Source organism: Rana temporaria, chromosome 4, assembly GCF_905171775.1.
Source record: "Rana temporaria chromosome 4, aRanTem1.1, whole genome shotgun sequence".
Lineage (NCBI taxonomy): Eukaryota > Metazoa > Chordata > Amphibia > Anura > Ranidae > Rana > Rana temporaria.
Window position 1 is genome coordinate 234,956,279 of NC_053492.1, and position 22,543 is coordinate 234,978,821.

Below are 22,543 nucleotides of genomic sequence, written 5' to 3' on the forward strand. Positions count from 1 at the left end.
GGGGGCAGTGGTCCAGCCAGCTGTAGCTGCCATTGGCGTCTGCCAGGCTTTAAAGGACCAGGCCAAGCAGGCCCTAAAGGACCTCCCGGCTCAACAGGCTCAGGACTTAGCCGATCTACCTAGAGCTTTATGTTTCGCGGTAGACGCTATCAAGGATTCAATCCAACAGGCGTCCCGCCTATCCCTGTATTTAGTTCACATGAGAAGATTACTTTGGTTAAAGAACTGGTCTGCAGAAACCCCCTGCAAAAAACTCCTTACAGGATTCTCCTTTCAAGGAGAGAGATTGTTTGGAGAAGATCTTGACAAATATATTCAAAAGATCTCTAGTGGTAAAAGCACCCTCTTGCCGGTTAAGAAAAGGTTCCGAGGTCCCTCTTTTAAGCGTCCAACCTCTCCAGTTCCAGGGCCCTCATTCTCTAGGCAGTATCGACGGCCTCCTGGACGCGCAGCTGCAAACAGGCCACAAGGCCAACCTGCAGGGAACAAGAGACCGTGGAACCGTAAGCCGGTTAAGGCTGCCCCTAAGGCAGCCTTGTGAAGGGGCGCCCCCACTCTCTCGAGTGGGGGGAAGACTCCGGTTGTTCTCGGAGTTGTGGGGGGCCAAAGTTACCGACCAATGGGTTCTGTCCTCAGTGACTCAGGGGTACAAGCTGGAGTTTCGGGAGTTCCCCCCTCCTCACTTTCAAACGTCAAGACTTCCAGGCGACCCTCAAAAGCAGGCATCACTTCTGTCCGCCCTAGAGCGACTCCTATCTCAAGGAGTGATTATGGAAGTACCAGCAGGGGAGCAAGGACAAGGGTTTTACTCAAACCTCTTTGTTGTCCCGAAGCCAAGCGGCGACGTCAGGCCTATACTGGACCTAAAGTCATTAAACCGCTTTTTAAGAGTCCGGTCCTTTCGAATGGAGTCCATTCGTTCGGTGGTGGCCGCCCTCCAAGGAAAGGAGTTCTTGGCCTCCATCGATATAAAGGACGCATACCTGCACGTTCCGATTTTCCCAGGCCATTACAGGTATCTGCGTTTTGCCCTAAACTATCGGCATTATCAGTTCGTGGCTCTTCCGTTCGGACTAGCCACGGCCCCTCGGGTTTTTACGAAGATCCTGGCCCCCGTATTAGCCATCCTAAGGGAACAGGGCATTCTGATCATGGCCTACCTAGACGATCTTCTGGTAGTCGACCACTCAGCGGCCGGTCTAAATCGGGCAGTGTTGCTAGCAGTAAACTGCCTAGAGTCCCTGGGTTGGGTTCTAAACCGGGACAAATCGGCTTTACAGCCCACAAGAAGGTTGGAGTATCTAGGTCTGATTTTAGATACAAGACAACAACGGATCTTCCTGCCCCAGTCCAGAGTGGACTCGATAAGGGAGTTAATCCACATAGTCCTAAGCAGCACAAGGCCATCTATACGTCTCTGCATGCGCCTGTTGGGAAAGCTAGTGGCCACCTTCGAGGCAGTGCCCTATGCCCAGATCCATTCTCGGAGGCTACAGAGAGCAGTTCTCACGGCCTGGGACAAAAGACTCCAGGCCTTGGATCTTCCCATTTCCCTTCCCTATGCGGTAAGGCAGAGTCTGTGTTGGTGGCTAGTCACAAAAAATCTTCTGAAAGGAAGATCGTTCAGTCCCCCCTCATGGAGGATAGTAACCACGGACGCCAGCCTATCAGGCTGGGGTGCAGTCCTAGACGATTTAACCCTACAGGGGAAATGGTCAAGGGCAGAATCAGCCCTACCCATAAATGTCTTAGAGATCCGAGCAGCTCGGTTGGCTCTTTTGGGCTGGACGGAGGTTCTGCAGGGCTCCCCAGTAAGGGTACAATCCGACAATGCCACTGCCGTAGCTTATATAAACCACCAGGGTGGCACCAGGAGTCAGGCAGCCCAAAGGGAGGTAGATCGGATCTTTTCATGGGCAGAAGCCCATGTCCCCTGCATCTCAGCTATCCTTATCCCCGGGGTGGACAATTGGCAAGCGGACTTCCTCAGCCGCCAACAGATGTCCCCAGGGGAGTGGTCCCTCCATCCCGAAGTGTTCCAGGTCATTTGCCGGAAGTGGGGTACTCCGGAGGTGGACATTATGGCGTCCAGATTCAATGCCAAAGTAGCAAACTTTGTCTCTCGAACGAGGGATCCATTGGCCTGCGGGACAGATGCCTTGGTGTGCCCTTGGCATCAGTTTGCGCTAATCTATGCCTTCCCTCCAATACGGATGCTACCCCGTCTTCTTCACAGAATTCAAAGGGAACGCAAGCCAGCGATTCTAGTGGCCCCAGCGTGGCCCCGAAGACCTTGGTACTCCTTGATAAAAAGGATGACCGTAGAGGAGCCTTGGGTCCTCCCTCTACGTCCGGACCTCCTCTCACAAGGGCCATTCTACCACCCTGCCTTACAGGCCCTAAATTTAACGGCCTGGCGGCTGAGTCCCTGATTCTCAGAAACAGAGGCCTTTCAGGGCAGGTCGTTTCCACCCTTATAAACGCAAGAAAACCAGTTTCCAGGTTAATATACTATAGGGTGTGGAAGGCCTATATTACCTGGTGTGAAACCAGGAAACGGGATCCCCGCAAATATACCATTGGGAGAATCCTGGAGTTTTTACAGTTGGGAGTGGAAAAAGGTTTGGTGGTCGGCACAATCAAGGGGCAGGTGTCTGCCTTGTCGGTCTTCTTCCAGAGATCTTTGGCTGCCCATTCCTTGATGAGATCCTTTTTACAAGGTGTTATTCGGGTGAATCCCCCGATTAAAGCTCCCCTGTATCCTTGGGATCTAAATTTGGTTCTATCGGCCTTGCAAAGGCAGCCCTTTGAGCCCTTGTCCGTGATCCCTTTGGTCCTTTTGACTAGGAAACTAGTGTTTCTGGTGGCCATGGCATCCGCCAGAAGGGTGTCGGAGTTGGCAGCCTTGTCATGTAAGGCACCTTATTTATTATTGCATAAGGACAGGGTCGTTTTGCGGCCGCTTCCGTCCTTCCTGCCTAAGGTGGTATCAAATTTTCACCTTAATCAAGATGTGATTCTTCCATCATTTTTTCCAAAGCCTTCTTCTAAGGAAGAGAGGTTACTACATTCCTTGGATGTAGTTAGAGCTGTAAAGATTTACTTGGAAGCTACAGCCCAGATTCGTAAGACGGACGTCTTATTCATTCTGCCGGAAGGGCCCAAGAAGGGCCAGGCAGCGTCTAAGGCCACTATTGCTAAGTGGATTAGGCAGACGATTATTCAGGCCTATGGCCTGAAGGGGAAGAGTCCACCCTTATCGGTTAAGGCTCATTCCACTAGAGCTATAAGTGCCTCTTGGGCAGCGTATCACCAGGTCCCTATGGCTCAGGTCTGCAGGGCAGCAACCTGGTCATCTGTCCACACATTTGCAAAATTTTATCAAATGGACGTTAGGAGGAACGCTGATTCAGCCTTTGGGCAGGCGGTACTACGGGCCGCAGTTTAATCTCCTCTTGTCCGGTGGCACCTCTTGTTTGGTTTTTTTCTGGTTGTCTCCCTCCCCTCATGGAGCATTGCTTGGGGACATCCCATATGTAATGGCTATGCTGCTCTGTGTCCCGTGATGTACGATAAAGAAAAAGGGATTTTTAATAACAGCTTACCTGTAAAATCCTTTTCTTGTAGTACATCACGGGACACAGAGCTCCCACCCCTCTTATGGGGAATTTTGGGATGCATATTGCTTGCTACAAAACTGAGGTACTCCCACTATGGGTGGGGGTTATATAGGGAGGGAACTTCCTGTCGGAGAGTGCCAGTGTCCATCACCTGAAGGTACACTATATAACCCATATGTAATGGCTATGCTGCTCTGTGTCCCGTGATGTACTACAAGAAAAGGATTTTACAGGTAAGCTGTTATTAAAAATCCCTTTTTTCAATTATTTATTTGTAAAACAAAAAATGAAAACCATTTATCATTTTCCTTCCACTTCACAATTATGTGCCACTTTGTGTGGATCTATCAGGAAAAAAAAATACATTGATGTTTTTGGTTGTAACATGACAAAATGTGGAACATTTCAAGGGTTTTTTTTTTTTAAAGACACTGTGAGCACACAGCTATGAGCTTCCGGCAAGATAAAAAAAAAATATCCCCTAGGATAAAGCACCCTCAAACATTTAACTCTCCCCTACCTGCTAAATACCTAAATTAACCCATAAACTGAGCAGCATTTAGCTCACACCCACCATTATACTCAAACCTTGTTATTTAAACCCTCCATTCCCCCCAACCGTAACATTTAAGCCCCCAAATCTTAATCTTTTTCATTGTGACGCTTTACTCTTAACTTGTCCCTTAAAACATTACTTCTCCTAACCCTTAACACCTAAACTCCCAACACTCCCTACCAGGCAAGCCACTAAATAGACAGATACAATACAGTGATGGGACCTGCTTTACCTACCAACGGGTTTGTATTTCTGTCCATCTACTCCTGAGCTGTATACAGATTAAATACATAGCACAGTACTGATTTTTTTTTCTGATGCATGTAGAGTATATAACACTTACAACTCTTGTTCCTCCCCTCAATGTGAGTGAACAGTGAATGGAGAAGAAGCAGACTGATGAGCATATATTTCTGCCACTCTGCTCTTCCTACCAGTCAGTTCCTTGTTAACACATGGGCACTACAGCACTATAGATTGTTTCCTTCTGCTGCTTCTCCCTCACAGCCTGAGCCCTGCTGTATAAGGACTGTAATTATTTCATGGTAGTCCTACCTGCAAAGTGTATCCACATGCACTTCATATCTTTGGGTGACAACGGTGACTCAATTCAGCTGGATAATTGTCACCCTATTCTGCACACTCATAATTTGAACTGCAAGCAGCCATGCTTGCACACAGTATTCTGGAACATTCTGCTGTAGCCACCGTGGTAAAAGCTGTGATGTGCGACCTTCCACAGTAAGTTCAAATAAAAAGTCTACGGGCCAGATTCAGAAAGAATGGCGTAACTTTCGGCGGGCGTAGCGCATCTCATATATGCTACGCCGCTGTAACTTAGAGAGGCGAGTGCCGTATTCAGAAAGAACTTGCGCCCTAAGTTATGGCGGCGTAGCGTAAATGGGCCGGCGTAAGCCCGCCTAATTCAAATTATCAAGGCAGTGGGCGTGTTGTATTACAATGAGCCGTGACCCCATGTAAATGAGGGACTGAACGAACGTATCCCAGTGCGCATGCTCAAAATCACGTCGGCTAGAATGCCCAAGATGTGTCTGGAGATACGCCGATGTAAATGCTTTCTGAATCTGGCCCTACATCTCTACATGAGTAAGTGAAACATGAACAATTAAATTGGATTTTTTTTTATTTTTTAACAAAATTGTTTAGTTCTACTTTTCTGCCTAAGGAGCCTCTGTCTGCAGGTTGCATGGAGACTGTAAATATCTTTCCACTGCTTCATTTACCATAATTTGCCCTTGAAAGTCCTCTGGTAAACCAACCTTTCTGAGAATGTCAATCTCCTTGATTCCATGTAGATCTTTTTTGTTCTGCCTTCTGACCACTTTCTTGCAGCGCCATAAAGTCAGAGCGTGGAACCAGAGAGAGCTACAGAGGACCCAGGAGATCGACATTCCCAGAAGTGTCAATTTCCTCCAAACTTTGGGGCATAAGGACTGGTGCATGGAGTGATAATCAGCAACATAGGCACTGGGAAAGGTTACTATTTTTTGCTTTGTTTTACAGGTAATAGCGGTTTTAGTAACAATTTTCCTGAAAGGGGTTGCTTTAATATAAGGGTTATGTTTCCATCGATATTATTTATGATAATACTATACTTTATTTATTTGTCCCTGATGTTTTTCATCCACAAAAGCTATTGAGAAGATCATGATATAAATGAGTTTTAAATGTACCGGTAAGTTGTGCAGGTCTACACCAGATAAAACAACCTGATTCTCATGATGCAATAGAGCCTTTATCTTCCTTTATCTTGGTAGAGGTACAGATACAACTTGGTAGGGGTACAGATACAACTTGGTAGGGGTACAGATACAACTTGGTATGGGTACAGATATAACTTGGTAGGGGTACAGCTATAACTTGGTAGGGGTACAGATACAACTTGGTAGGGGTACAGATACAACTTTATTTTTGTTAGATTGTGTGCTGCATTATATCTGCTCTCCTTTTGCAAAGAAAGTTCAGCTGGATATACACTATGGGATTTTCTATAGATTTTTTCCTTTAGATTTACCAAAACCATATAATATGAGGTCAAACCCTAAAGCCGTGTACACACGATCGTTTTTTTCTGATGAAAACAGACCGATGGACTGTTTTCATCGGACAAACCGATCGTGTGTGGGCCCCATCGTTTTTTTTCCATCGGTGAAAAAAAATAGAACATGTTTTAAATTTTTCTTATGGATAAAAAAACGATAGAAAAATCTTATCGTCTGTGTGGAACTCCATCGGACAAAAATCCACGCATGCTCAGAATCAAGTCGACGCATGCTCGGAAGCATTGAACTTAATTTTTTTCTGCTTGCCGTAGTGTTGTAGGTCGCCGCGTTTTGGCACGGTCAGATTTTTGACTGATAATGTGTAGGTAAGACTTATGAAAGTCAGCTCCATCAGATATCCGACGAAAAAATCCATCGGATTAGATTCCATCAGATATCCATCAGATATCCGATCGTGTGTACAGGGCAAGCCCTTGCACTACATAGTTTTGGTAAATCTAAAGTGTGTATCCAGCTTAAGTAAAATGGGGAATTGGTTGTAATTAACCACTTCAGCCCTGGAAGAATTTACCCCCTTCCTTACCAGAGCACTTTGTGTGATTCGGCACTGCGTTGCTTTAATCTCCCTGGCGGTATGATTCTTTCAGATTTTAGGTGCTGAAAGCGGTACCATTATTTTGCATGGAAATTTGGCGTTTTAGATTGCAGGCCTGTAATTCTTAGGAATAACTCACCTAAATCTGTCCAAACCAGAGTCTAGTAGACTATGATAAAGTTTGAAACACAAAATCATAAATTATAATATAATAAATAATAACAAATAATAATTTAATAATAACAATACTTTTTAATCAATACATTTTAGTAAATAATATATTCAAAAACTCAGATTTTTTGGGGGATCAAACAAGGGTGCAATATCATTAGTCAGTAAATGTCTCGGGTATGAACATTTTTAAAGCAAGGTACAGCACAAAGGCCAACGTCGCAGTCGGGACAATAGAAACACGTTTCTTTACGGATTTTTCTTCCGTTGTCGTCGCGGTTGGAGCAGCAAACCACACACATCCTTGTGGGTGCTGTTTTTTTTTTCGGTGGGTGAAATGTGGTCAAAAAAATGACGACCAGTCAGTCGTTCAGGGTTCACAACACCAGCAGCCTGACGTCCAGATCGGTTTACCGATGTTGGCGTTTGGTGCCTCAGAAAGATTAGTTTGCAACCTTCCACACAAAGCCCGCATGGACCATAGGCCTGTCACTTTTTTTTGTTCATTAGAATAAAGGAATTCCAGAGGCACTGTTCCAAAAGATGTCGGAATTTTTTTTATAGTACTTTTTCTGGTGCTTTCTCATCGCTGGGTAAATAGCCTGGTCAGCTCTGTCCACACCTCCCATAGTGTGGTTGTAGTCCAACACAACCTGTGGCTTCATAACATCCTTTCCACCTTTGGTATGTACCATGGAGGTTGAGGTGTTATGGACTGTGCTCATAAGGCACACATCTTTTTTGTCCCACCACTTCAGTGCCAACATTTTCCCCTTCTGCCATGCAGCTACTTCTCCTTTCCCAAGTTTTTTGTTGCCAAATGCTGACGGCATGTCACGCCGGTTAGGCCTCACGGTCCTATAAGCGTCCGTCTTATTTTGGATAAGGAACTCGTACAGTTCTGGAGAAGTATACAAATTGTCTGTGGTGACACAGTAGCCCTGGTTCAGCAATGACTCTATCAAGGAAAGAACGGAAGCGGTTACCATTCCAAAACCGCTGAATCGCTGTTTTTTTCCCCGGTGTACAGGACTGAGTTCCAGATATATCCAGAGCTGGATTCACACAGCATAAATGATTTTATGCCAAATTGAGCACGCTTTGATGATGAACTGTATCCAGCTGAGCCTACCTTTGTAGGCCATGAGACTTTCATAGATGGTAATGTCTCTCTCAGGAATATAGGTCCGCTGGAAATTCTGCAAAATAATCTGGTAAACCTCCCAATTATTTTCAGCTTTGGAGCTGGATGAGAACGCTCATCAAAGTCCTCATTATTTGTAAAGTGCAAATATTTCATGATCAATGAAAATCTGTACTCTGACATGACGGTTCCAAAAAAAGGTGTGGCCAATAATTTATTGGTTGTCCAATACCATTTTTGCAGGGGTTTCCCCACCACTCCCTGTAAAATTATGAGGCCAAGAAACTTCCAGATGTCGTCGTTGGTTACAGGCTCCCATTTTCTGCGCCTTGAAAATCGCTGATGGGTAGCAGCTTCTTGTTCCTGGTAGCGATTCGTCTCCAAAACTATTTTGGTGATCATTTCATCTGTCAAAAAAAGAGAGGTATTCCAAGGGGTTGTCATCCTCAACATCCACTTTTATCCCAGGTGCTCCTGTAAATGGAAATCTTGGGGGCGCTACGTGCTCCGTACCGCAATCAATTGCGCACCAAGTCCGCACATCGCTGGGCACAGTCGCAGGATCGTCGCTCAAATCACTTTCTGCGTCTGATGATGAACTTTCCCACACGTGCTGTCACTCAACTCCTTTGCAAGTGATTCCGTATCGCTGTCGCTGTTTTCCAGCAGGTCGCATAGCGATTTTGAGGTAGAGGCGCGCTTTGCCATGATCGCTGTGCAGTTTACAGACACAAGTACAGTAAATCTGCAGACAAGGGTACTGGAGAAAGCACTGGGGGCAATCAAAGGTCACTGTATATTATTTTTAATTGTAATCCAATTGTATCAGTGTGTTATACTTTGTTTTCACTTTATACTGTTTGAATTTCACGCCGTTCCCCCCCCCCCCCGTTCCGCCCCCCTGCGTCACAACGCTCGCAGGGAAGGGAATCAGGGGAACACAGTGCATCGGGCGGAACATCCGGCCGCCGTGCACTGGGGAAATACATCGCTGGATCGCAGGGAAAAGGTAAGTCACCTCTTTCTGCATCCAGCGAGGCAAACCCGATTGTGGCTCGCGGTTACCGATCGCAGCAAAAAAATCTCACCCCGAGCCACACTCGGGAATACCGCTAGGCAGGTTAACTGACACTTGCGCGGTCATGCGACGTTGCACCCAAACAAAATTGACGTATTTTTTTCCCCACAAATAGAGCTTTCTTTTGGTGGTATTTGATCACCATTGCGGTTTTTATTTTTTGTGCTATAAACAAAAATATAGCAACAATTTTAAAAAAAAATGCAATATTTTTTACTTTTTGCTATAATAAATATCCCCAATAAATCTATAAAAAAACATTTTTTTCCCCACAGTTTAGGCCGATAAGTATTCTACATATTTTTGGTAAAAAAAAAAAATTTGCAATAAGCGTTTTTTAAAAACGTCATTTAAAATAATCGTGTGTGGGCTTCACATCGTTTTTTGTCTTCTTTTTTAAAATGTTGTTTTTCAAAATGTCGTTTTTTGTATCATGAAAAATGATCGTGTGTGGGCTAAAACAACGTTTTAAACAACGTTTTAAACCCACGCATGCTCAGAAGCAAGTTATGAGACGGGAGCTTGAATGTAACAGAGTGCCGTCGTACGTGTTGTATGTAACTGCGCTTTGCTAGAGCATTTTTAGAAAACGATGGTGTGTGGGCAACGTCGTTTTTTATGATGAAGTTAGAAAAACATTGTTTTTTTCATGATGAAAAACGTCGTTTTATTTCATGACAAAAAACGACCGTGTGTACGCGGCATTGGTTAAGCATCTCACATTTTTTTTTGATTGGTGTTGATTGATTGTTTAAGCTGTTCATTCAAAGGGTTTTATGGTTGCGTGTTTATTCAGAAACGTTATAACTACCAAATTAAAATAACTCTATACATACTGTAGATTAATGTATACTAGAAATATCATCACATGTGAAAATAAATGTGATATATTCAATATTTTACACTGACTAACAGTGAAAAAAGATTTTTCTTTATATTTTGTTTGCAGCAATGAAACTAAGAATAATCAGTTCATGGTCATCTGGAGCTTTACTGGAACATTTTGTGCTGTGTATATATGACTAATGCCTGCGAATGTGTCAAGACTGATAAAATGTCTTCTATGACAGAAAGAAACTTGACACTTACTTTTCATCAATTTTTTTAATCCATTTGGACTTCATGACCGAAAGCTTTGATAAAACGTTGTTACTCAAAACAGTTATTTAATTCTTTGCTAGTGGCTTTCTTTGGAGGGATTTGTCACTTAGAGGGTGCTTATGAGACTGATGCTGAACAAACACTGCCCACTCACTACCCAAGAAATAGGGGACACAGAACTGAGCAGAAAGGGTGCATTTCTCCACTAAACAGTCACTAGGGGGGGCACTTCTCTACTCACCAGCAGCAGGGGGCGCACTTCTCTATTGACCAGTAGAAAGGAGAAAGAGTAAAGCTAAAACCAGAGTATACAGAGCAGTGGCGGCTGGTGCTCAAAATTTTTAGGGGGGCGCAAAAAAAAAAAAAAAAAAAAAAAGACAATTGCAGCCTCACTGTGCCCATCAAAGGCAGGCACTGTGCCCATCAAAGGCAGCCACTGTGCCCATCAAATGCAGCCACTGTGCCATGCCATAAATTGTCGCCACTGTGCCATCAATTGTCGCCACTGTGCCATCAATTGTCACCACTGTGCCATCAATTGTCACCACTGTGCCCATCAATTGTCACCACTGTGCCATGCCAAACGCAGCCACTGTGCCATCAAACGCAGCCACTGTGCCATGCCATCAATTGTCGCCACTGTGCCCACATCAATTGTCGCCACTGTGCCCACATCAATTGTCGCCACTGTGCCCACATCAATTGTCGCCACTGTGCCCACATCAATTGTCCCCACTGTGCCCACATCAATTGTCGCCACTGTGCCCACATCAATTGTCCCCACTGTGCCCACATCAATTGTCGCCACTGTGCCCACATCAATTGTCCCCACTGTGCCCACATCAATTGTCCCCATTGTGCCCACATCAATTGTCCCCACTGTGCCCACATCAATTGTCCCCACTGTGCCCACATCAATTGTCCCCACATCAATTGTCGCCACTGTGCCCACATCAATTGTCCCCACTGTGCCCACATCAATTGTTCCCACTGTGCACACATCAATCGTCCCCACTGTGCCCACATCAATCGTCCCCACTGTGCCCACATCAATTGTCCCCACTGTGCCCACATCAATTGTCGCCACTGTGCCCACATCAATTGTCCCCACTGTGCCCACATCAATTGTCCCCACTGTGCCCACATCAATTGTCCCCACTGTGCCCACATCAATTGTCCCCACTGTGCCCACATCAATTGTCACCACTGTGCCCACATCAATTGTCCCCACTGTGCCCACATCAATTGTCCCCCACTGTGCCCACATCAATTGTCCCCACTGTGCCCACATCACCTCACTGTGCCCACATCAATTGTCCCCACATCAAATGTCCCCACTGTGCCCTGTAAAATGCTGCCAGTCAGATTGCCCCACCCCCGCCCGGCACTTACCTTTCTGGGGTTCGCCATCCTCCTTCCACGGTCCCTCGATGTCTTCTGCCACCCTCGATGATGCTTCAGCCAATCAGGTTACTGATAACCAGCATCAGTGAACCTGATTGGCTGAGACGGCCGTCAGTCTTATCCAAGGGACGTAGCCCACTACGTTCCGAGGATAAGACATCCGGGAGCTGAAGGGCTGTACTGGGAAAGCCTATCAGAGCCACTGGCTCTGATAGGCACTTCCACACAGCCAACCAGCTGTCCTTATTCAGATAATCGGCGCCCAATGTCCGGTTATCTGAATAGGCTGGCCACAATAACATACACTCTTGCAATGCATGAGTGTATGTTATTTGTGCGGCACTGCAAAACACATTTTTAAAAGCCTTAAAGGGCCCGGTTTTTTTTTTGTCTTTTTTTTTTCTGACTACAGGAGGGGGAGGGGGGTGCGGCGCCCCCTATGGACAGGCCGCCACTGATACAGAGGAGCCTTGACGTAAGCACTGCAGTTAACACATATATTTTTAATTTTCAATATTTTTTTGCAGGCTAAATGGTAAGTGTAAAAAATTAAATATGTGGTACAGCACTCCCCACTAGTACTGCTTAGTAAAATACACTGATAATATATAATATGACACACCAAGAGCACGCTACATGTGAGGTCCCATACATCATTAGAACCAAATGCATTATGTGGAATAAATAAATAATAAACAAAAAAAGGCCCTTTAGGTTACAATATTTATTATTAAGAAGATTAGGATAGAATACATAAACAGCGTAATACAGATATGTTATATAAAATAACAACAATGAATATACAATTAAAATATATTGGGAATAGTTAACAAGAAAAATAAAAATAAAAATTTAAAAAATTTAACGAAGGAGAAGGGGGGGAGGGGGGAGGGGGAAGGAAAAATTAAGAAGGATAGAAGATTGTGATGTGCTGGGTTTAGGTAAATGATGGATGTGAATAAAACACCACTTTGATGCCTAAACCAGTGATAATCAGTGATAGGTGTTTTCAGTGGTATAAAGTAAGCTTGAAACAAAAAAAGTCCAATATAGTGAAGAAGCTGGTCCATGGATCCCATAAAAGGTTCACAGCAATTTTCAAGGCCCGTCACCTTCCAATCTTTTTTTTTTTTTTTTTTTTCTTTCCGCCTCAGAGAACTATCAGGATACTCAATCACTTTAGCGTTCAATTTGCAGTCTCCTTTGTTCGCATCATGGTTGGAAATTTCTTTCTTTTATTTTTTTTTCCCTCTTTTTTTTTTAATCATTATGTCTTTTTTCTTTTTTCTTTTTTTTTTTCCCCTTTTTTTCTTGAATATATGTCAATAAATATACAAAAGGAGATAAAGAAAAACAAAATTCTTAAATACGTGAATAGATACATTAGTGTCCCCTGGCCGAACAAACCCTTATCCCACCCTCAAGCCCCCCCCAACCCTTGATCCCGCCCTCCCACCCTCCCCTATCTCCGGAGTTCTGTCTCCTATTGAGTCACTCTTTGCCCGTTAACCTTCCTACACTGTATCATCCTGTCTATATACCTTGGTGCAAGTTTAAAATTAGCCCAATCCTGCCATTTCCGTTTAAATCCTCCCTCTCCTTCCTCTCCCATGTACCTGAGCTGTTCAGCATAATATATGTCGTTAATTCTGCAAAACCAGCTCTTTACTGTCGGGCTCGTAGGGTCCTTCCATTGTTTGGGGATCAGACTCTTAGCTGCGTCTAGTACGTGTGGAAGTAAGGTTCTCATATACTGTTTAGTTGACATTTCTGTCCCATGAAACAAGCAGACCCATGGATCCGAAGGTATTTTAATTCCGGTTATCTCCTCGATTATTAATAATACATCCTGCCAGTATGTTTTAATTTTTGGGCAGGTCCACCATATATGTGACATAGTGCCCTCTTCAAGACAGCCCCTCCAACAGTATTGGGAGGTGTCGTCTTGGTAACGGTGTGCTATGGCCGGGGTTATATACCATCGTGCTAAACATTTAAAGTTCATTTCGATCAATGCACAATTAAATGAGGTTGAATGCGTCTTTTTTAATATTTTCCTGACCACTGTCTCTGTTTTTCCCGTTCCCAATTCCTCTTCCCATTTATTAATATAAGGAGGGAAACCGGGGTCTTTCAATCCCATTAATATTTTATAAATTGCGGAGATCGCGCCCCTTCCCCCTGGTGCCAAACACATACGCTCCAGAGGGAGCAAGTATCTATCTGACCTCAGGGGGGAGGGGAGGGAACCCACAAAATGCGTCAGCTGAAGGTATCGCCACCTGTTCAACTCAAACAATTCTTTTTTTTTACTTAGTTCCTGATAGGTAAGAATTTTGCCGTCTTTTAATATGTCTTTTAATTGAGCATCTGATTTTTTAATCCAGTTACCAAACAAGTCCATTTTCCCTGGTGCAAAGAAATTTGTGTCAAATAGAGGAATTAATGGGGAGTTAGTCACCTTCCAATCTATGCCTCCATTACAGACCTTCCACAGGTCAATATGCACCTTCCCCTTTAGTGGGCTAAAGAAACTTCTGGTGGGTGGTTGGATCCTTAGTGATAAGTAAATCATCTATCTCCTGCAACAATCCTTATTGGTAGTACTCATAAAGTAATCAGAAAACTGACAAAGGGCCAGATTCTGGTAGATCCTGCGGCGGCGTCGCGTAAGCTATTTACACTACGCCGCCCCAACTTACAGGAGCAAGTGCTATATTCCCCAAACACTTGCTCCGTAATTTGCGGCGGCGTAGTGTAATTGGCCCGGCGTATCCCAGCGTAATTCCAAGGGGGCGGCTTGTATTTAAATTAAGCGCGCCCCCGTGCCGATCGAACTGCGCATGCGCCGGGCTTAAAATAGCCCAGTGCGCATGCTCCAGTTCTCGACGGAAAACGTCAATGACGCCGACGTGTGCGTCATTGATGTAAAGTCGTATTCAAGAACGACTTAGGAAAATGACGTACCCGACGGGAAAAGACGACACGGACCCGACGCCATACTTAACATGGCATACGGCGGACTGGCGTAAGGTTACCCCTCATATAGCAGAGGTAACCTTACGCTTACGCAAACGACGTAAACGACGGCTACGCAACGCGAATTCGTTCGGGAATCGGCGTATAAGGCTCATTTGCATAAACAAATGAGACCTGAACGTAAACGCCACCTAGCGGTCGGCGTTGTATTGCATTTAGGATCCGACGGTGTAAGTGATTTACACCAGTCGGATCCTAGCCTAAATCCGTCGTATCTTGTTTTGTGAATACAAAACAATGATACGCCGGCGGGAAATTCGAATTACGCCGGTGTATCAGTAGATACTTCGGCGTAACTCTTCTGAGAATCTGGCCCAAAATGCTGAACCGTTTAAAACCAATTTAATAAAAGCCATTGGAAATGACAACTCACATTTTTCAGTGCACATGTCCACTTACATTTACTGGAGGTGAAAGTTGTGAGAGCCTAAAAGAAGCAAGTGGTGTTATCACTAAGGGTTTGTAAATGGTTTGTTGAATGATGAAGGTTACACCTTAAAAGCACTTGTAAAAGCCTAAAAGCTGGCTGATTGGTTAATATGCACAGCTGCACCAGGTGTGTGTGCACCAGTTTTAGTAAATCTCTCCCGCGGTGTCAGATCCTTTCTTTTTCTCTCCCCGTCATCCTTCTGGGGTTTTTTAGGCCATCCCCCCCAGAGAAAGGAAATGCTAAATCACAATTTTACATACCACTGCAATATTAGCAGCTAACAGTGGAGGGTAGCAGATCCCTACACAATTACATATTTTCTTAAAGCAGAGAACTTGAAGAATAAATTACTGGCAATTGCAATTTGTATGCCACATAACATTTGAGCATCTCATAAAATGCATATATATATATTTTTAATACACTTAAATAATATTAGTGCAAATGCAGTATCATACCAATTATTTTGGCAAAATAAAAGATGGGTTGTGTCATGTGGGTTGTGTTGTGTCAAGAAACTAGATACCAAACATGTCAAGCCTTAAAAGTGCATACTCCTGTGAAAACGCAAAAACGATGATATACAAAATTATCCATAGGTAAGCTTTAAAAGCCTTTACATATTATCAATTTAGAGTTAACTATGAATTATGTCCATAGAATTATGACCCTGACTTTGTGCTGATACCTCACCTGTGTGGCACAATCTACATACAGTATATATGTGTGCCCTATGCTACTTTCTTGCACTGAGGTGTGAATGGGGCTTGTTTATATTTAAAAACATTTTTAAATGTACTTTAATATAATTTTAATATAATTTATTCTTTTGAATACTTTACTTTTATTTCTTTATTTAACTTTACCTCTATCACAAGCAGGCTTACAAGCTCCCTATGTGACAGGTTCTTATTATGGAGATATCAGGAGTCCATTGGTCCCCCAATGTCTCCTTGCCCTCCAGTGCAGCTAACCAAGCACAGATTGTGCTTAGCTAGCTGTTACTCTGGGGGAGTGATGGCTCTGAACTTAAAAGCCCCCCAATTTATGTCGCTTCTGGGTTTATTTGTTGCTGGAGGGATTTCCTCCTGCCCTCAACATTAGCGTAGAATACCATGACCCCAGTATTTTCTACTTTTCTGGCATTTAATTCAGGAAATGGACATGTGTGTGCATGGAGCAATAAAGCTTAGATGCCATGCTGGTGATGAGAGTGAGGTATGCTGTGCAGCACTAACCATGTTTTGTTCTAAGATTATCAATCACAATGTGAAATTTGATTTTGGTTCATTATTAATATACAGCGTCATTTGGTTAACAAAATGTACATTGCATTATTGTAGCTCTTTTTTTTTTTTTTTTTAAAACAACATGGTATAATCTAAAATGTGTCTTAAATGAAGACAATGTGTACAGAATTGTTTTTGGAATTGAACTCTAAATGCATGTATGGTGTATATGTAGACATAAGTCAATAATGCCCTCTATGCACACTAAAAATTAATTATTCACTTGCTTTATGAACTAGTGGGCTATATTTTTTTCATGTTTCTTTTTGAATAATTCTATTAAGTGCATTTAGGCACTGACATCTGCAGAATACCTGATGACACAGAAAGGGGTTATTTACAAATCACAAATCCACTTTGCAATACAAATGCAAACTACAAGTACAAATTGCACTTGAAATTTCAGTGCACTTGGAAGTGCAGCCATTGTAGATTCGATGGGGACATGCAAGGAGAATAAAAAACAGCATTTTAGCTTGCATATGATTGGATAATAACATCAGCTTCCCCACATTTCAGATCTAAACCCCTCAGATTTACAGTGACTGCACTTGCAATTTTCAAGTGCACTTTGCACTTGTTGTTTTCACTTGTAGTGCAAAGTGGACTTGCCTTTCGTAAATAACCCCCACTGTCTTGCATAATATCATTGCTTCTAAAGCCGCGTACACACAATCAGTCCATCCGATGAGAACGGACCGATGGACCGTTTTCATCGGTTAACCGATGAAGCTGACTGATTGTCCGCCTACACACCATCGGTTAAAAAAAACGATCGTGTCAGAACGTGGTGACATAAAACACAACGACGTGCTGAAAAAAACAAAGTTCAATGCTTCCAAGCATGCGCCGACTTGATTCTGAGCAATGGTGGATTTTTAACCGATGGTTGTGCCCACTAACGATCGTTTTTTCCCATCGGTTAGGAATCCATCGGTTAAATTTGAAGCAAGTTGGCTTTTTTTTAACCAATGGTTAAATAACCTATGGGGCCCACACACGATCGGTTTTGACCAATGAAAACGGTCCATCAAACCATTGTCCTCTGTTTAACCTATCGTGTGTACGAGGCCTTACACTTCCCTACTTGAAACAACCTGCTTGACTATAAAGGCAATGGTGGTAAATGGCATAGCAGTCCAAAAATGTAATGCTACTCACAGTATTATAACACAAAATATGTTGCAGAAAAAACAAGTTCTTTGTGCTGTCTTAAACTAGTACTAAAGTGTAGTGGTACTAAAGTAGTATTAAAGCCTCAGCATTTTTTTGTAATTTTTGCTAATTTTGCAGCATTAGGGTAAAAAAATTATCCAGCACAATTACACCCCCAACACACCACCATCCTTGTCACAGCTACTGGGTCCTCCACAAGCCACACTCTGCCCCCAAACCTCCTATTTGCAGTGAGGGAGGTATGTTTAAGGGATCATTTGGCTACTGCAGATGTCTGTCCAGAGCTGGGAGGAGAGAGCAAGGGCACTAAGCACTACATGCTCTAATGGAGGCACACAGCCACGGGTTTCTCCTTTGCTGCTCACTGTTTAAAGTAGAAACCCACAAAGAGGAGGGTAGGAGAGGCAAGAAGGAAGATTTTAAAAAAAAGTAAATTAAACATTTCATGTATGTCTTGACTTATTGAATTCAATAATAAAAAATAAATAAATAAAAGAGTTTAGTATCCCTTTATTGTAAAAACAATAAAGTAGTCTAGTTTGGTTTTTAACCACTACATGTTTGGTATAGAAGATAGATCAAATACATGCTCTGCTTATCACCTTCCGCTATTGCGTCCATGATGCCATTAACGCTAAAATCTCTGTAAATGACACAGTTTTGCGGGCAGACCTCTTCACAGCTGCACCAATTTTAAATGTGACAGTGGCTGCGGTGGAGAAGAACCCCCATCCACTGTCACCGAGGGGTTGCGGGGGCTGCAGGTGTTGCTTGTAACATGTTCTAAAAAGGTGAACCTATCCTTGGAAGCAACCATACAAGTAAAAAAAAAAAGATTTTAAATAAAACAAATTCCTGTTTAACCTACTTAACCAGAATTAGCCTTAATTAACTCATTCCTCCTCTGTTACCCTCATCTATTTTTGTTCTGCTGATTTTTTTATTTTTATTTTTTTACCATTAATGTGTAAATTATTTGGTTTCCATTTGTTTTGTATGTGACTTTTTTCAGTGTTTCATAAAAATAAAAGTGCAAAACATAAAAAAATTTTTTACTTTGTCATGCTTTGTACCAAAAGCCCCATCTTATTGTCATTTAAAAAAAAGGAAAAAATAAAAAAATAAAAGGTATACTTTATTTTCTCCTGTTGTCACCGTATCTCAGTAGGTTTGGTATAGGTCATAAATGAGGGAGTGTTTCATGTAAGGCAAGTGAAAAGACATATAGTGTAATACTGTTTTTTATTGAGAACCATGCCCCATAAAAATATATATATGCTTACAAATGTTGAAGATAAAATACAGCACATCAAACGTAGTGAACTGCAGCTCTCGTCCGCTCTAGGTGCACAGTCAGCTCAGCTCCAGCTGACAGGCTCCCAGTTCAGTGTGAACGCTGTGTGTAGTGGAAGAAGCACGTCGTGTAGCCACGCCCTGACGCGTTTCGTGATTGGCTCACGTCTTCAGAGACGCCCTCTGAAGACGTGAGCCAATCACGAAACGCGTCAGGGCGTGGCTACACGACGTGCTTCTTCCACTACACACAGCGTTCACACTGAACTGGGAGCCTGTCAGCTGGAGCTGAGCTGACTGTGCACCTAGAGCGGACGAGAGCTGCAGTTCACTACGTTTGATGTGCTGTATTTTATCTTCAACATTTGTAAGCATATATATATTTTTATGGGGCATGGTTCTCAATAAAAAACAGTATTACACTATATGTCTTTTCACTTGCCTTACATGAAACACTCCCTCATTTATGACCTATACCAAACCTACTGAGATACGGTGACAACAGGAGGAAGGAGATATTTTTGGAAGATTGAGGAGACTTTTAAGGCAATCCATTGAAAGGAATCCCAGTATGAGCAAGGAGTTCTTAATGCTGAACACACCATAGGCATCTGGTGAGTAGAACTCCTAAGGGAGACCCGGTATGAAGATTATTTTACAATTGGAAGTTTCAAGGATTTTATGAAATACATCGGTTTAAGAGACTTTATACAGTTTTTTCTGTGAATGGACTTTATGCATTTTTATTCCTTTTGGTTCACATGATTTTATATTTCATTTTGTGGTCATACACATTGCATTCATCCTCACTCAGTGAGACTAATTTAGCAGAAGGTTAATTACAGGTTTAATTAGTCACCTTAGCGCTGTTAGTGCTTCTATTCAGAGACACATTGCTTTTCATTTCTTACCCTATTATAACAGCTGCTTGTCTGCAAAACTATTGATTATTACACATATTCCACCACGTCCATAGAGCGCTAGGATCAGTTTTTATCCTTTGGATACCTTCTGATATTTTTTTATACTTTATTTTCACTGTAACATTACTTATTTTAAAACTAAAACTTTCCCATAGTGGATAGAAATTCAGTCTGTTCAGATTCTACTGATTGACTTCTCAGGAACGGCCTTTCTGTAAAACGTTAGATCGATCAGAGCCCCAACCTATTGCCTGATTCCTCTGCTGTCAGAATACAATGATGCAGTGGGGAGGGTTCCAGCATCCACCTTGAATGTGTGGATGGGGGGGAAATTAGTTCAGTTTTTTCATTCAGACCGCTGGCTAAATGAAAAAACTGAGCCATGTACTATATGGACAGCTTAACACTAGTCAAAATACAAAAATGTGTATATATATATATATATATATATATATATATATATATATATATATATATATATATATATATATATTTTTTTTTAATTGGTTACGTCTTTTTGTGTATAAATGACATATAAAATAAATTAATTTTTGCAAAATAATATCACCAATGACTCGAAAAAAATGTGTTTGTATTACTTTGTTAACTTGCATTATTACAACATTTTCATCAAATAGAAAGGCCCATAGAGGAAATGTAAAAATTGCTTTGGTTCATAAAGGGTATATAGATGCTAAAACTAAAAATTTTTTTTGCTAATACGGCTTTTCTTTTATAGGTATTTTAAGTTGCATCACAAGATTATTCTAGGTTGAATTATTTCATGTTTACTAAACAATCAGATCAAAAATTATACTAATCATGTTTTATAACTGTATATATGTTTTCTAAGATACACTTTTATTCCTGCAATAGCCACTCTGCTTAACACTTAAAACTGTAGTAAGGCATTTGAAATATAAGAAAAATATAATATTTGGAAGAAATTATCAAATAATTCTGATCTTTGACAGCCCAGTTTCAGTTTTTGTAATGCACAGATGTCTTTTCTTTAGGTGAAGACATGGAAGAAACTTCAGCACATATCTATATCTGAGTCCTGTAAAACATCACAAATCAGAAGAGGAGGGGGAGCAATAAAATGATATACAGTCTATAGCATAGATACAGTATAATTTAAACAGGAAAAACAGGGCGATTGTGAAGGCACACAGCGGAAAGAATAACTCTGGTAAGGAAAAATATTTTTTTTAAATAGGAAATTATTTATTTTAATGTTTATAATGTGATCATAATGTAAGAATTCCTTGAAAACTATAATAATAATACTAACAACAATGCATACAGTATATTATAATATGTAATTTAATATATATTTTTTTCAAAAGTCAAGTTTCATATGCACATCTATTTAAATATATTTATTATTGCCTAACCAGAATGTGCTAATTCATACATTATTCATATATATATTTTATGATACATGTTGATCTGTCTGTTATGAGATACTATTTCATTCCTGGACTACAAATGTTAGAGACTGCTAAAAGAAATTTCATTTATTTCAGTTAGTACATAGGATTAGTTCAGACATGTTTCTTGTATTACCTTTTCTAGAGATCCCATGGATATTTCTGTGACCATTACAATGACCGTGCTGAACAAAATATATTACTTTAGACTACATTACACTATATATGTGTTCACATAGTTGTGCCCTCTATAATGGACTCATTATTTTGGTCTTCATCACTCTGCTATTTTGGAGTCAGTATTCTAAAAGGCAAACAGCAAACTGTCTTGGAAATTTAAAATAATAACCAATGTTTATTTTGCCTTGCTAAAAACATATACAAGAAATAATTCAGTTTACTAGACCAGTGGTGTAAAAGTTCATGTAAAGGATATGTGAAAGGAATGTGCAAATAAATGCCCATATGCTGACAGCTATACTACAGGGTACCAAGGTCAAGTATATGCACAAACTGTCATACAAACATTGTGATTAAAAAAAGAAAAAAAAATGCAGCAAAGAAAATAAAAGTGGAAATACTCTAGAATAGAAATATGGTATATGAACATTCACAATTTAATTTGGGGGTGTAATAAATGTACTCAAGCAGAAGACTCTTCACTAAAATCTATTACCTAAAATTAATCTAAACTGGTGAAGATTTGGTTAAAACGAATGACTAAAGTTGCAAGCTGAGATGAAACAATTTGATCTTTTCACCAACAAATAATAAAATATGTATGAAATATATAATAGAAAAAAAAAAAAAAATATATATATATATATATATATATATATATATATATATATATATATATATATATATATATATATATATATATATATGTGTGTATATATATATATATATACAGGTAGTGCAGAATTATTAGGTAAGTTGTATTTTTGAGGATTCATTTTATTATTGAACAACAACCATGTTCTCAATGAACCCAAAAACTCATTAATATCAAAGCTGAATATTTTTTGAAGTAGTTTTTTTTTTTTTTTTTTAGTTTTAGCTTTTTTAGGGTGATATCTGTGTGTGCAGGTGACTACTATTACTGTGCATAATTATTAGGCAACTTAACAAAAAAAAAATATATACCCATTTCAATTAATTATTTTTACCAGTGAAACCAATATAACATCTGAACATTCTCAAATAGACATTTCTGACATTCAAAAACAAAACAAAAACAAATAAGTGACCAATATAGCCACCTTTC